Source organism: Lissotriton helveticus, chromosome 12 (genome assembly GCF_964261635.1).
Source record: "Lissotriton helveticus chromosome 12, aLisHel1.1, whole genome shotgun sequence".
In the NCBI taxonomy this organism is placed as follows: Eukaryota; Metazoa; Chordata; class Amphibia; order Caudata; family Salamandridae; genus Lissotriton; species Lissotriton helveticus.
In genome coordinates, this window is record NC_136073.1 from 97,092,960 (window position 1) to 97,107,049 (window position 14,090).

Genomic DNA, 14,090 nt, shown 5'->3' on the forward strand with positions numbered 1-14,090 from the left:
GCTCAAATCGAGGTAGTAATGTCATATACGTCTTTCTCATAGATATGTCTTTTTTTATTTTGCAACAACAGTATTCACTCTATAATCTTGAAAATACTTTGGTTTTTATGAGGTTTAAGATGATCTGTTCAACAGTAAGATGAATCAGACTTTTATATTTTAATTGTATCAGAATAGGACCTAATGAAATTGATTTGTTATATAACAAGGAGAAAAGCAAGGCGCTGCTGAGAGTTGAACTCAGGATCTCCTGTTTACTAGACAGGTGCTTTAACCAGCTAAGCCGCAGCACCCCCTTGAGTCTTTACTTTGAAAGACTTTTCTTTATGGTGTTCAAGAGAATATTGCTTTTTCACTTTCATATTCTTTTATCAGTTCACAGACTTCTCTACTCAAACACTTTAGATGAAGAAGCTTCACTTATTCAAAAACACCTCTCTAATTTGAAGTTTACCCTATTCATAGAATTTTTAAATATACATTGCCGAAGAGTGGATTAGTTGAACTCAACAATAGAGTGACCATACGGCTCTATCTTGTTCTTTGTTATTTACTTTTCGATATTTCAGTCAATGCATGCCTATAAAAATCTTCACAATGCCAAGTATTTTATTTCATTTTATGATAACTTATTCTAAAGTTCATAGAACCAGACGTTTATTCTTAAATTGTATTAAACATTTGTTTGATGAAAAATATTCCTAAAGCATGGAGAAAACAGATAGGTGCTGCTGAGATTTGAACTCAGAATTTCCTGTTTACGAGACAGGCGCTTTAACCACTAAGCCACACCACCAACGTCAATAGCAAAAAAATACATAAATAATCTATTGTTGATGATGAAATTTTGTTTCCTGCTATAAATTCTCCTTTGCATGTACTGTAACCCTAAACACAAAAAGATTCTCAATCACTAAACAAGTATTATTATGTTTTAATAAACAGGTACTCTTATAAAACCCAATGTTATTTCTTGAATACATTACATTTTTTTTTTTCATGAAGGCATTAATATAGCTCAAATCGAGGTAGTAATGTCATCTACGTCTTTCTCATACATATGTCTTTTTTTATTTTGCAATAAGAGTATTCACTCTATAATCTTGAAAATACTTTGGCTTTTATGAGGTTGAAGATGATCTGTTCAACAGTAAGATGAATCAGACTTTTATATTTTAATTGTATCAGAATAGTACCTAATGAAATTGATTTGTTATATAATAAAGAGAAAAGCAAGGCGCTGCTGAGAGTTGAACTCAGCATCTCCTGTTTACTAGACAGGTGCTTTAACCAGCTAAGCCACAGCACCCCCTTGAGTCTTAACTTTGAAAGACTTTTCTTTATGGTGTTCAAGAGAATATTGCTTTTTCACTTTCATATTCTTTTATAAGTTCACAGACTTCTCTACTCAAACACTTTAGATGAAGACGCTTCACTTATTCAAAAACACCTCTCTAATTTGAAGTTTACCCTATTCATAGAATTTTAAAATATACCTTGCCGAAGTGTGGATTAGTTGAACTCAAAAATAGAGTGATCATACGGCTCTATCATGTTCTTTGTCATTTACTTTTTGATATTTCAGTCAATGCATTCCTATAAAAATCTTCACAATACCAAGTATTTTATTTCATTTTATGATAACTTATTCTAATTTTCATAGAACCAGATGTTTAATTCTTAAAATGCATTTAACACTTGTTTGATGAAAAATATTCCGAAAGCATGGAGAAAACAGTTAGGTGCTACTGAGATTTGAACTCAGGATTTCCAGTTTACGAGACAGGCGCTTTAACCACTAAGCCACAGCACCAACGTCAATAGCAAAAAATACATAAATAATCTACTGCTGATGATGACATTTTGTTTCCTGCTATAAATTCTTCTTTATATGTACTGTAATCTTAAACACAAAAAGATACTCAATCATTAAACAAGTATTAACATGTTTTAATAAACTGGTACTCTTATAAAACCCAATGTTATTTCTTGAATAAATTAAAAAAAAATTCATGAAGGCATTAATATAGCTCAAATCGAGGTAGTAATGTCATCTACGTCTTTCTCATAGATATGTCTAGTTTTATTTTGCAATAACAGTATTTACTCTATAATCTTGAAAATACTTTGGTTTTTATGAGGATTAAGATGATCTATTCAACAGAAAGATGAATCAGACTTTTATATTTTAATTGTATCAGAATAGGACCTAATGAAATTGATTTGTTATATAACAAAGAGAAAAGCAAGGCGCTGCTGAGAGTTGAACTCAGGATCTCCTGTTTACTAGACAGGCGCTTTAACCAGCTAAGCCACAGCACACCCTTGAGTCTTAAATTTGAAAGACTTTTCTTTATGGTGTTCAAGAGAATATTGCTTTTTCACTTTCATATTCTTTTATAAGTTCACAGACTTCTCTACTCAAACACTTTAGATGAAGACGCTTCACTTATTCAAAAACACCTCTCTAATTTGAAGTTTACCCTATTCATAGAATTTTAAAATAAACCTTGCCAAAGAGTGGATTAGTTGAACTCAACAATAGAGTGATCAAACGGCTCTATCTTGTTCTTTGTCATTTACTTTTCGATATTTCAGTCAATGCATTCCTATAAAAATCTTCACAATACCAAGTATTTTATTTCATTTTATGATAACTTATTCTAAAGTTCATAGAACCAGACGTTTAATTCTTAAAATGTATTCAATACTCGTTTGATGAAAAATATTCCTAAAGCATGGAGAAAACAGGTAGGTGCTATTGAGATTTGAACTCAGGATTTCCTGTTTATGAGACAGGCGCTTTAACCACTAAGCCACAGCACCAACATCAATAACAAAAAATACATAAATAATCTATTGTTGATGATGAAATTTTGTTTCCTGCTATAAATTCTTCTTTATATGTACTGTAACCCTAAACACAAAAAGATACTCAATCACTAAACAAGTATTATTATGTTTTAATAAACAGGTACTCTTATAAAACCCAATGTTATCTCTTGAATACATTACATTTTTTTTTTCATGAAGGCATTAATATAGCTCAAATCGAGGTAGTAATGTCATCTACGTCTTTCTCATACATGTCTTTTTTTATTTTGCAATAACAGTACTCACTTTATAATCTTGAAAATACTTTGGCTTTCATGAGGTTGAAGATGATCTGTTCAACAGTAAGATGAATCAGACTTTTATATTTTAATTGTATCAGAATAGTACCTAATGAAATTGATTTGTTATATAATAAAGAGAAAAGCAAGGCGCTGCTGAGAGTTGAACTCAGCATCTCCTGTTTACTAGACAGGTGCTTTAACCAGCTAAGCCACAGCACCCCCTTGAGTCTTAACTTTGAAAGACTTTTCTTTATGGTGTTCAAGAGAATATTGCTTTTTCACTTTCATATTCTTTTATAAGTTCACAGACTTCTCTACTCAAACACTTTAGATGAAGACGCTTCACTTATTCAAAAACACCTCTCTAATTTGAAGTTTACCCTATTCATAGAATTTTAAAATATACCTTGCCGAAGTGTGGATTAGTTGAACTCAAAAATAGAGTGATCATACGGCTCTATCATGTTCTTTGTCATTTACTTTTCGATATTTCAGTCAATGCATTCCTATAAAAATCTTCACAATACCAAGTATTTTATTTCATTTTATGATAACTTATTCTAATTTTCATAGAACCAGATGTTTAATTCTTAAAATGCATTTAACACTTGTTTGATGAAAAATATTCCGAAAGCATGGAGAAAACAGTTAGGTGCTACTGAGATTTGAACTCAGGATTTCCTGTTTACGAGACAGGCGCTTTTAACCACTAAGCCACAGTACCAACGTCAATAACAAAAAATACATAAATAATCTACTGTTGATGATGAAATTTTGTTTCCTGCTATAAATTCTTCTTTATATGTACTGTAACCCTGAACACAAAAAGATACTCAATCACTAAACAAGTATTATTATGTTTTAATAAACAGGTACTCTTATAAAACCCAATGTTATCTCTTGAATACATTACATTTTTTTTTTCATGAAGGCATTAATATAGCTCAAATCGAGGTAGTAATGTCATCTACGTCTTTCTCATACATATGTCTTTTTTTATTTTGCAATAAGAGTATTCACTCTATAATCTTGAAAATACTTTGGCTTTTATGAGGTTGAAGATGATCTGTTCAACAGTAAGATGAATCAGACTTTTATATTTTAATTGTATCAGAATAGTACCTAATGAAATTGATTTGTTATATAATAAAGAGAAAAGCAAGGCGCTGCTGAGAGTTGAACTCAGCATCTCCTGTTTACTAGACAGGCGCTTTAACCAGCTAAGCCACAGCACCCCCTTGAGTCTAAACTTTGAAAGACTTCTCTTTACTGGTGTTCAAGAGAATATTGCTTTTTCACTTTCATATTCTTTTATAAGTTCACAGACTTCTCTACTCAAACACTTTAGATGAAGACGCTTCACTTATTCAAAAACACCTCTCTAATTTGAAGTTTACCCTATTCATAGAATTTTAAAATATACCTTGCCGAAGAGTGGATTAGTTGAACTCAAAAATAGAGTGATCATACGGCTCTATCATGTTCTTTGCTATTTACTTTTCGATATTTCAGTCAATGCATTCCTATAAAAATCTTCACAATACCAAGTATTTTATTTCATTTTATGATAACTTATTCTAAAGTTCATAGAACCAGACGTTTAATTCCTAAAATGTATTCAATACTTGTTTGATGAAAAAAATTCCTAAAGCATGGAGAAAACAGTTAGGTGCTACTGAGATTTGAACTCAGGATTTCCTGTTTACGAGACAGGCGCTTTAACCACTAAGCCACAGCACCAACGTCAATAGCAAAAAATACATAAATAATCTACTGCTGATGATGACATTTTGTTTCCTGCTATAAATTCTTCTTTATATGTACTGTAATCTTAAACACAAAAAGATACTCAATCATTAAACAAGTATTAACATGTTTTAATAAACTGGTACTCTTATAAAACCCAATGTTATTTCTTGAATAAATTAAAAAAAAATTCATGAAGGCATTAATATAGCTCAAATAGAGGTAGTAATGTCATCTACGTCTTTCTCATAGATATGTCTAGTTTTATTTTGCAATAACAGTATTTACTCTATAATCTTGAAAATACTTTGGTTTTTATGAGGTTTAAGATGATCTGTTCAACAGAAAGATGAATCAGACTTTTATATTTTAATTGTATCAGAATAGGACCTAATGAAATTGATTTGTTATATAACGAAGAGAAAAGCAAGGCGCTGCTGAGAGTTGAACTCAGGATCTCCTGTTTACTAGACAGGCGCTTTAACCAGCTAAGCCACAGCACCCCCTTGAGTCTTAAATTTGAAAGACTTTTCTTTATGGTGTTCAAGAGAATATTGCTTTTTCACTTTCATATTCTTTTATAAGTTCACAGACTTCTCTACTCAAACACTTTAGATGAAGACGCTTCACTTATTCAAAAACACCTCTCTAATTTGAAGTTTACCCTATTCATAGAATTTTAAAATATACCTTGCCAAAGAGTGGATTAGTTGAACTCAACAATAGAGTGATCAAACGGCTCTATCTTGTTCTTTGTCATTTACTTTTCGATATTGCAGTCAATGCATTCCTATAAAAATCTTCACAATACCAAGTATTTTATTTCATTTTATGATAACTTATTCTAAAGTTCATAGAACCAGACGTTTAATTCTTAAAATGTATTCAATACTCGTTTGATGAAAAATATTCCTAAAGCATGGAGAAAACAGTTAGGTGCTATTGAGATTTGAACACAGGATTTCCTGTTTATGAGACAGGCGCTTTAACCACTAAGCCACAGCACCAACATCAATAGCAAAAAATACATAAATAATCTACTGCTGATGATGAAATTTTGTTTCCTGCTATAAATTCTTCTTTATATGTACTGTAATCTTAAACACAAAAAGATACTCAATCACTAAACAAGTATTAATATGTTTTAATAAACAGGTACTCTTATAAAACCCAATGTTATTTCTTGAATACATTATATTTTTTTTTTCATGAAGGCATTAATATCGCTCAAATCGAGGTAGTAATGTCATATACGTCTTTCTCATAGATATGTCTTTTTTTATTTTGCAATAACAGTATTTACTCTATAATCTTGAAAATACTTTGGTTTTTATGAGGTTTAAGATGATCTGTTCAACAGAAAGATGAATCAGACTTTTATATTTTAATTGTATCAGAATAGGACCTAATGAAATTGATTTGTTATATAACAAAGAGAAAAGCAAGGCGCTGCTGAGAGTTGAACTCAGGATCTCTTGTTTACTAGACAGGCGCTTTAACCAGCTAAGCCACAGCACCCCTTTGAGTCTTAACTTTGAAAGACTTTTCTTTATGGTGTTCAAGAGAATATTGCTTTTTCACTTTCATATTCTTTTATAAGTTCACAGACTTCTCTACTCAAACACTTTAGATGAAGACGCTTCACTTATTCAAAAACACCTCTCTAATTTGAAGTTTACCCTATTCATAGAATTTTAAAATATACCTTGCCGAAGAGTGGATTAGTTGAACTCAACAATAGAGTGATCATACGGCTCTATCTTGTTCTTTGTCATTTACTTTTCGATATTTCAGTCAATGCATTCCTATAAAAATCTTCACAATGCCAAGTATTTTATTTCATTTTATGATAACTTATTCTAATTTTCATAGAACCAGAAGTTTAATTCTTAAAATGTATTTAACACTTGTTTGATGAAAAATATTCCTAAAGCATGGAGAAAACAGTTAGGTGCTACTGAGATTTGAACTCAGGATTTCCTGTTTACGAGACAGGCGCTTTAACCACTAAGCCACAGCACCAGCGTCAATAACAAAAAATACATAAATAATCTATTGTTGATGATGAAATTTTGTTTCCTGCTATAAATTCTTCTTTATATGTACTGTAACCCTAAACACAAAAAGATACTCAATCACTAAACAAGTATTATTATGTTTTAATAAACAGGTACTCTTATAAAACCCAATGTTATCTCTTGAATACATTACATTTTTTTTTTCATGAAGGCATTAATATAGCTCAAATCGAGGTAGTAATGTCATCTACGTCTTTCTCATACATATGTCTTTTTTTATTTTGCAATAACAGTACTCACTTTATAATCTTGAAAATACTTTGGCTTTCATGAGGTTGAAGATGATCTGTTCAACAGTAAGATTAATCAGACTTTTATATTTTAATTGTATCAGAATAGTACCTAATGAAATTGATTTGTTATATAATAAAGAGAAAAGCAAGGCGCTGCTGAGAGTTGAACTCAGCATCTCCTGTTTACTAGACAGGCGCTTTAACCAGCTAAGCCACAGCACCCCCTTGAGTCTTAACTTTGAAAGACTTTTCTTTATGGTGTTCAAGAGAATATTGCTTTTTCACTTTCATATTCTTTTATAAGTTCACAGACTTCTCTACTCAAACACTTTAGATGAAGACGCTTCACTTATTCAAAAACACCTCTCTAATTTGAAGTTTACCCTATTCATAGAATTTTAAAATATACCTTGCCGAAGAGTGGATTAGTTGAACTCAAAAATAGAGTGATCATACGGCTCTATCATGTTCTTTGTCATTTACTTTTCGATATTTCAGTCAATGCATTCCTATAAAAATCTTCATAATACCAAGTATTTTATTTCATTTTATGATAACTTATTCTAAAGTTCATAGAACCAGACGTTTAATTCCTAAAATGTTTTCAATACTTGTTTGATGAAAAATATTCCTAAAGCATGGAGAAAACAGTTAGGTGCTACTGAGATTTGAACTCAGGATTTCCTGTTTACGAAACAGGCGCTTTAACCACTAAGCCACAGCACCAACGACAATAGCAAAAAATACATAAATAATCTACTGCTGATGATGACATTTTGTTTCCTGCTATAAATTCTTCTTTATATGTACTGTAATCTTAAACACAAAAAGATACTCAATCATTAAACAAGTATTAACATGTTTTAATAAACTGGTACTCTTATAAAACCCAATGTTATTTCTTGAATAAATTAAAAAAAAAATCATGAAGGCATTAATATAGCTCAAATCGAGGTAGTAATGTCATCTACGTCTTTCTCATAGATATGTCTAGTTTTATTTTGCAATAACAGTATTTACTCTATAATCTTGAAAATACTTTGGTTTTTATGAGGTTTAAGATGATCTGTTCAACAGAAAGATGAATCAGACTTTTATATTTTAATTGTATCAGAATAGGACCTAATGAAATTGATTTGTTATATAACAAAGAGAAAAGCAAGGCGCTGCTGAGAGTTGAACTCAGGATCTCCTGTTTACTAGACAGGCGCTTTAACCAGCTAAGCCACAGCACACCCTTGAGTCTTAAATTTGAAAGACTTTTCTTTATGGTGTTCAAGAGAATATTGCTTTTTCACTTTCATATTCTTTTATAAGTTCACAGACTTCTCTACTCAAACACTTTAGATGAAGACGCTTCACTTATTCAAAAACACCTCTCTAATTTGAAGTTTACCCTATTCATAGAATTTTAAAATATACCTTGCCAAAGAGTGGATTAGTTGAACTCAACAATAGAGTGATCAAACGGCTCTATCTTGTTCTTTGTCATTTACTTTTCGATATTTCAGTCAATGCATTCCTATAAAAATCTTCACAATACCAAGTATTTTATTTCATTTTATGATAACTTATTCTAAAGTTCATAGAACCAGACGTTTAATTCCTAAAATGTATTCAATACTTGTTTGATGAAAAAAATTCCTAAAGCATGGAGAAAACAGTTAGGTGCTACTGAGATTTGAACTCAGGATTTCCTGTTTACGAGACAGGCGCTTTAACCACTAAGCCACAGCACCAACGTCAATAGCAAAAAATACATAAATAATCTACTGCTGATGATGACATTTTGTTTCCTGCTATAAATTCTTCTTTATATGTACTGTAATCTTAAACACAAAAAGATACTCAATCATTAAACAAGTATTAACATGTTTTAATAAACTGGTACTCTTATAAAACCCAATGTTATTTCTTGAATAAATTAAAAAAAAATTCATGAAGGCATTAATATAGCTCAAATCGAGGTAGTAATGTCATCTACGTCTTTCTCATAGATATGTCTAGTTTTATTTTGCAATAACAGTATTTACTCTATAATCTTGAAAATACTTTGGTTTTTATGAGGTTTAAGATGATCTGTTCAACAGAAAGATGAATCAGACTTTTATATTTTAATTGTATCAGAATAGGACCTAATGAAATTGATTTGTTATATAACAAAGAGAAAAGCAAGGCGCTGCTGAGAGTTGAACTCAGGATCTCCTGTTTACTAGACAGGCGCTTTAACCAGCTAAGCCACAGCACACCCTTGAGTCTTAAATTTGAAAGACTTTTCTTTATGGTGTTCAAGAGAATATTGCTTTTTCACTTTCATATTCTTTTATAAGTTCACAGACTTCTCTACTCAAACACTTTAGATGAAGACGCTTCACTTATTCAAAAACACCTCTCTAATTTGAAGTTTACCCTATTCATAGAATTTTAAAATATACCTTGCCAAAGAGTGGATTAGTTGAACTCAACAATAGAGTGATCAAACGGCTCTATCTTGTTCTTTGTCATTTACTTTTCGATATTTCAGTCAATGCATTCCTATAAAAATCTTCACAATACCAAGTATTTTATTTCATTTTATGATAACTTATTCTAAAGTTCATAGAACCAGACGTTTAATTCTTAAAATGTATTCAATACTCGTTTGATGAAAAATATTCCTAAAGCATGGAGAAAACAGTTAGGTGCTATTGAGATTTGAACTCAGGATTTCCTGTTTATGAGACAGGCGCTTTAACCACTAAGCCACAGCACCAACATCAATAACAAAAAATACATAAATAATCTATTGTTGATGATGAAATCTTGTTTCCTGCTATAAATTCTTCTTTATATGTACTGTAACCCTAAACACAAAAAGATACTCAATCACTAAACAAGTATTATTATGTTTTAATAAACAGGTACTCTTATAAAACCCAATGTTATCTCTTGAATACATTACATTTTTTTTTCATGAAGGCATTAATATAGCTCAAATCGAGGTAGTAATGTCATCTACGTCTTTCTCATACATATGTCTTTTTTTATTTTGCAATAACAGTACTCACTTTATAATCTTGAAAATACTTTGGCTTTCATGAGGTTGAAGATGATCTGTTCAACAGTAAGATGAATCAGACTTTTATATTTTAATTGTATCAGAATAGTACCTAATGAAATTGATTTGTTATATAATAAAGAGAAAAGCAAGGCGCTGCTGAGAGTTGAACTCAGCATCTCCTGTTTACTAGACAGGCGCTTTAACCAGCTAAGCCACAGCACCCCCTTGAGTCTTAACTTTGAAAGACTTTTCTTTATGGTGTTCAAGAGAATATTGCTTTTTCACTTTCATATTCTTTTATAAGTTCACAGACTTCTCTACTCAAACACTTTAGATGAAGACGCTTCACTTATTCAAAAACACCTCTCTAATTTGAAGTTTACCCTATTCATAGAATTTTAAAATATACCTTGCCGAAGAGTGGATTAGTTGAACTCAAAAATAGAGTGATCATACGGCTCTATCATGTTCTTTGCCATTTACTTTTCGATATTTCAGTCAATGCATTCCTATAAAAATCTTCACAATACCAAGTATTTTATTTCATTTTATGATAACTTATTCTAAAGTTCATAGAACCAGACGTTTAATTCCTAAAATGTATTCAATACTTGTTTGATGAAAAAAATTCCTAAAGCATGGAGAAAACAGTTAGGTGCTACTGAGATTTGAACTCAGGATTTCCTGTTTACGAGACAGGCGCTTTAACCACTAAGCCACAGCACCAACGTCAATAGCAAAAAATACATAAATAATCTACTGCTGATGATGACATTTTGTTTCCTGCTATAAATTCTTCTTTATATGTACTGTAATCTTAAACACAAAAAGATACTCAATCATTAAACAAGTATTAACATGTTTTAATAAACTGGTACTCTTATAAAACCCAATGTTATTTCTTGAATAAATTAAAAAAAAATTCATGAAGGCATTAATATAGCTCAAATCGAGGTAGTAATGTCATCTACGTCTTTCTCATAGATATGTCTAGTTTTATTTTGCAATAACAGTATTTACTCTATAATCTTGAAAATACTTTGGTTTTTATGAGGTTTAAGATGATCTGTTCAACAGAAAGATGAATCAGACTTTTATATTTTAATTGTATCAGAATAGGACCTAATGAAATTGATTTGTTATATAACGAAGAGAAAAGCAAGGCGCTGCTGAGAGTTGAACTCAGGATCTCCTGTTTACTAGACAGGCGCTTTAACCAGCTAAGCCACAGCACCCCCTTGAGTCTTAAATTTGAAAGACTTTTCTTTATGGTGTTCAAGAGAATATTGCTTTTTCACTTTCATATTCTTTTATAAGTTCACAGACTTCTCTACTCAAACACTTTAGATGAAGACGCTTCACTTATTCAAAAACACCTCTCTAATTTGAAGTTTACCCTATTCATAGAATTTTAAAATATACCTTGCCAAAGAGTGGATTAGTTGAACTCAACAATAGAGTGATCAAACGGCTCTATCTTGTTCTTTGTCATTTACTTTTCGATATTTCAGTCAATGCATTCCTATAAAAATCTTCACAATACCAAGTATTTTATTTCATTTTATGATAACTTATTCTAAAGTTCATAGAACCAGACGTTTAATTCTTAAAATGTATTCAATACTCGTTTGATGAAAAATATTCCTAAAGCATGGAGAAAACAGTTAGGTGCTATTGAGATTTGAACACAGGATTTCCTGTTTATGAGACAGGCGCTTTAACCACTAAGCCACAGCACCAACATCAATAGCAAAAAATACATAAATAATCTACTGCTGATGATGAAATTTTGTTTCCTGCTATAAATTCTTCTTTATATGTACTGTAATCTTAAACACAAAAAGATACTCAATCACTAAACAAGTATTAATATGTTTTAATAAACAGGTACTCTTATAAAACCCAATGTTATTTCTTGAATACATTATATTTTTTTTTTCATGAAGGCATTAATATCGCTCAAATCGAGGTAGTAATGTCATATACGTCTTTCTCATAGATATGTCTTTTTTTATTTTGCAATAACAGTATTTACTCTATAATCTTGAAAATACTTTGGTTTTTATGAGGTTTAAGATGATCTGTTCAACAGAAAGATGAATCAGACTTTTATATTTTAATTGTATCAGAATAGGACCTAATGAAATTGATTTGTTATATAACAAAGAGAAAAGCAAGGCGCTGCTGAGAGTTGAACTCAGGATCTCTTGTTTACTAGACAGGCGCTTTAACCAGCTAAGCCACAGCACCCCTTTGAGTCTTAACTTTGAAAGACTTTTCTTTATGGTGTTCAAGAGAATATTGCTTTTTCACTTTCATATTCTTTTATAAGTTCACAGACTTCTCTACTCAAACACTTTAGATGAAGACGCTTCACTTATTCAAAAACACCTCTCTAATTTGAAGTTTACCCTATTCATAGAATTTTAAAATATACCTTGCCGAAGAGTGGATTAGTTGAACTCAACAATAGAGTGATCATACGGCTCTATCTTGTTCTTTGTCATTTACTTTTCGATATTTCAGTCAATGCATTCCTATAAAAATCTTCACAATGCCAAGTATTTTATTTCATTTTATGATAACTTATTCTAATTTTCATAGAACCAGAAGTTTAATTCTTAAAATGTATTTAACACTTGTTTGATGAAAAATATTCCTAAAGCATGGAGAAAACAGTTAGGTGCTACTGAGATTTGAACTCAGGATTTCCTGTTTACGAGACAGGCGCTTTAACCACTAAGCCACAGCACCAATAACAAAAAATACATAAATAATCTATTGTTGATGATGAAATTTTGTTTCCTGCTATAAATTCTTCTTTATATGTACTGTAACCCTAAACACAAAAAGATACTCAATCACTAAACAAGTATTATTATGTTTTAATAAACAGGTACTCTTATAAAACCCAATGTTATCTCTTGAATACATTACATTTTTTTTTTCATGAAGGCATTAATATAGCTCAAATCGAGGTAGTAATGTCATCTACGTCTTTCTCATACATATGTCTTTTTTTATTTTGCAATAACAGTACTCACTTTATAATCTTGAAAATACTTTGGCTTTCATGAGGTTGAAGATGATCTGTTCAACAGTAAGATGAATCAGACTTTTATATTTTAATTGTATCAGAATAGTACCTAATGAAATTGATTTGTTATATAATAAAGAGAAAAGCAAGGCGCTGCTGAGAGTTGAACTCAGCATCTCCTGTTTACTAGACAGGCGCTTTAACCAGCTAAGCCACAGCACCCCCTTGAGTCGTAACTTTGAAAGACTTTTCTTTATGGTGTTCAAGAGAATATTGCTTTTTCACTTTCATATTCTTTTATAAGTTCACAGACTTCTCTACTCAAACACTTTAGATGAAGACGCTTCACTTATTCAAAAACACCTCTCTAATTTGAAGTTTACCCTATTCATAGAATTTTAAAATATACCTTGCCGAAGAGTGGATTAGTTGAACTCAAAAATAGAGTGATCATACGGCTCTATCATGTTCTTTGTCATTTACTTTTCGATATTTCAGTCAATGCATTCCTATAAAAATCTTCATAATATCAAGTATTTTATTTCATTTTATGATAACTTATTCTAAAGTTCATAGAACCAGACGTTTAATTCCTAAAATGTTTTCAATACTTGTTTGATGAAAAATATTCCTAAAGCATGGAGAAAACAGTTAGGTGCTACTGAGATTTGAACTCAGGATTTCCTGTTTACGAGACAGGCGCTTTAACCACTAAGCCACAGCACCAACGTCGATAGCAAAAAATACATAAATAATCTACTGCTGATGATGACATTTTGTTTCCTGCTATAAATTCTTCTTTATATGTACTGTAATCTTAAACACAAAAAGATACTCAAT

At 30.9% G+C, this 14,090-nt stretch overlaps 26 non-coding genes across 26 annotated transcripts; all 26 read right to left on the reverse strand.

Moving 5' to 3' along the window:
* Positions 1 to 219: 219 nt before the first annotated feature.
* Positions 220 to 293, reverse strand: TRNAT-AGU (transfer RNA threonine (anticodon AGU)). Its single transcript has one exon. It is a non-coding gene; the product is annotated as a tRNA-Thr (tRNA).
* A 430-nt stretch (positions 294 to 723) lies between these two features.
* On the reverse strand, positions 724 to 796 carry TRNAT-CGU (transfer RNA threonine (anticodon CGU)). The gene has a single exon. It is a non-coding gene; the product is annotated as a tRNA-Thr (tRNA).
* Positions 797 to 1,235: 439 nt separating this feature from the next.
* Positions 1,236 to 1,309, reverse strand: TRNAT-AGU (transfer RNA threonine (anticodon AGU)). Its single transcript has one exon. It is a non-coding gene; the product is annotated as a tRNA-Thr (tRNA).
* A 431-nt stretch (positions 1,310 to 1,740) lies between these two features.
* TRNAT-CGU (transfer RNA threonine (anticodon CGU)) lies at positions 1,741 to 1,813 on the reverse strand. Its single transcript has one exon. It is a non-coding gene; the product is annotated as a tRNA-Thr (tRNA).
* Positions 1,814 to 2,248: 435 nt separating this feature from the next.
* Positions 2,249 to 2,324, reverse strand: TRNAT-AGU (transfer RNA threonine (anticodon AGU)). The gene has a single exon. It is a non-coding gene; the product is annotated as a tRNA-Thr (tRNA).
* Positions 2,325 to 2,753: 429 nt separating this feature from the next.
* TRNAM-CAU (transfer RNA methionine (anticodon CAU)) lies at positions 2,754 to 2,826 on the reverse strand. The gene has a single exon. It is a non-coding gene; the product is annotated as a tRNA-Met (tRNA).
* Positions 2,827 to 3,261: 435 nt separating this feature from the next.
* On the reverse strand, positions 3,262 to 3,335 carry TRNAT-AGU (transfer RNA threonine (anticodon AGU)). Its single transcript has one exon. It is a non-coding gene; the product is annotated as a tRNA-Thr (tRNA).
* A 431-nt stretch (positions 3,336 to 3,766) lies between these two features.
* TRNAT-CGU (transfer RNA threonine (anticodon CGU)) lies at positions 3,767 to 3,840 on the reverse strand. The gene has a single exon. It is a non-coding gene; the product is annotated as a tRNA-Thr (tRNA).
* Positions 3,841 to 4,277: 437 nt separating this feature from the next.
* TRNAT-AGU (transfer RNA threonine (anticodon AGU)) lies at positions 4,278 to 4,351 on the reverse strand. Its single transcript has one exon. It is a non-coding gene; the product is annotated as a tRNA-Thr (tRNA).
* A 432-nt stretch (positions 4,352 to 4,783) lies between these two features.
* TRNAT-CGU (transfer RNA threonine (anticodon CGU)) lies at positions 4,784 to 4,856 on the reverse strand. Its single transcript has one exon. It is a non-coding gene; the product is annotated as a tRNA-Thr (tRNA).
* A 435-nt stretch (positions 4,857 to 5,291) lies between these two features.
* Positions 5,292 to 5,365, reverse strand: TRNAT-AGU (transfer RNA threonine (anticodon AGU)). The gene has a single exon. It is a non-coding gene; the product is annotated as a tRNA-Thr (tRNA).
* Positions 5,366 to 6,306: 941 nt separating this feature from the next.
* TRNAT-AGU (transfer RNA threonine (anticodon AGU)) lies at positions 6,307 to 6,380 on the reverse strand. Its single transcript has one exon. It is a non-coding gene; the product is annotated as a tRNA-Thr (tRNA).
* Positions 6,381 to 6,811: 431 nt separating this feature from the next.
* TRNAT-CGU (transfer RNA threonine (anticodon CGU)) lies at positions 6,812 to 6,884 on the reverse strand. Its single transcript has one exon. It is a non-coding gene; the product is annotated as a tRNA-Thr (tRNA).
* A 437-nt stretch (positions 6,885 to 7,321) lies between these two features.
* Positions 7,322 to 7,395, reverse strand: TRNAT-AGU (transfer RNA threonine (anticodon AGU)). Its single transcript has one exon. It is a non-coding gene; the product is annotated as a tRNA-Thr (tRNA).
* Positions 7,396 to 7,826: 431 nt separating this feature from the next.
* Positions 7,827 to 7,899, reverse strand: TRNAT-CGU (transfer RNA threonine (anticodon CGU)). The gene has a single exon. It is a non-coding gene; the product is annotated as a tRNA-Thr (tRNA).
* A 435-nt stretch (positions 7,900 to 8,334) lies between these two features.
* On the reverse strand, positions 8,335 to 8,410 carry TRNAT-AGU (transfer RNA threonine (anticodon AGU)). Its single transcript has one exon. It is a non-coding gene; the product is annotated as a tRNA-Thr (tRNA).
* A 429-nt stretch (positions 8,411 to 8,839) lies between these two features.
* Positions 8,840 to 8,912, reverse strand: TRNAT-CGU (transfer RNA threonine (anticodon CGU)). The gene has a single exon. It is a non-coding gene; the product is annotated as a tRNA-Thr (tRNA).
* A 435-nt stretch (positions 8,913 to 9,347) lies between these two features.
* Positions 9,348 to 9,423, reverse strand: TRNAT-AGU (transfer RNA threonine (anticodon AGU)). The gene has a single exon. It is a non-coding gene; the product is annotated as a tRNA-Thr (tRNA).
* A 429-nt stretch (positions 9,424 to 9,852) lies between these two features.
* Positions 9,853 to 9,925, reverse strand: TRNAM-CAU (transfer RNA methionine (anticodon CAU)). Its single transcript has one exon. It is a non-coding gene; the product is annotated as a tRNA-Met (tRNA).
* A 436-nt stretch (positions 9,926 to 10,361) lies between these two features.
* On the reverse strand, positions 10,362 to 10,435 carry TRNAT-AGU (transfer RNA threonine (anticodon AGU)). The gene has a single exon. It is a non-coding gene; the product is annotated as a tRNA-Thr (tRNA).
* A 431-nt stretch (positions 10,436 to 10,866) lies between these two features.
* On the reverse strand, positions 10,867 to 10,939 carry TRNAT-CGU (transfer RNA threonine (anticodon CGU)). The gene has a single exon. It is a non-coding gene; the product is annotated as a tRNA-Thr (tRNA).
* A 435-nt stretch (positions 10,940 to 11,374) lies between these two features.
* On the reverse strand, positions 11,375 to 11,448 carry TRNAT-AGU (transfer RNA threonine (anticodon AGU)). The gene has a single exon. It is a non-coding gene; the product is annotated as a tRNA-Thr (tRNA).
* A 941-nt stretch (positions 11,449 to 12,389) lies between these two features.
* On the reverse strand, positions 12,390 to 12,463 carry TRNAT-AGU (transfer RNA threonine (anticodon AGU)). The gene has a single exon. It is a non-coding gene; the product is annotated as a tRNA-Thr (tRNA).
* A 431-nt stretch (positions 12,464 to 12,894) lies between these two features.
* TRNAT-CGU (transfer RNA threonine (anticodon CGU)) lies at positions 12,895 to 12,967 on the reverse strand. The gene has a single exon. It is a non-coding gene; the product is annotated as a tRNA-Thr (tRNA).
* A 431-nt stretch (positions 12,968 to 13,398) lies between these two features.
* Positions 13,399 to 13,472, reverse strand: TRNAT-AGU (transfer RNA threonine (anticodon AGU)). The gene has a single exon. It is a non-coding gene; the product is annotated as a tRNA-Thr (tRNA).
* Positions 13,473 to 13,903: 431 nt separating this feature from the next.
* TRNAT-CGU (transfer RNA threonine (anticodon CGU)) lies at positions 13,904 to 13,976 on the reverse strand. Its single transcript has one exon. It is a non-coding gene; the product is annotated as a tRNA-Thr (tRNA).
* Between the last annotated feature and the right edge of the window lie 114 nt (positions 13,977 to 14,090).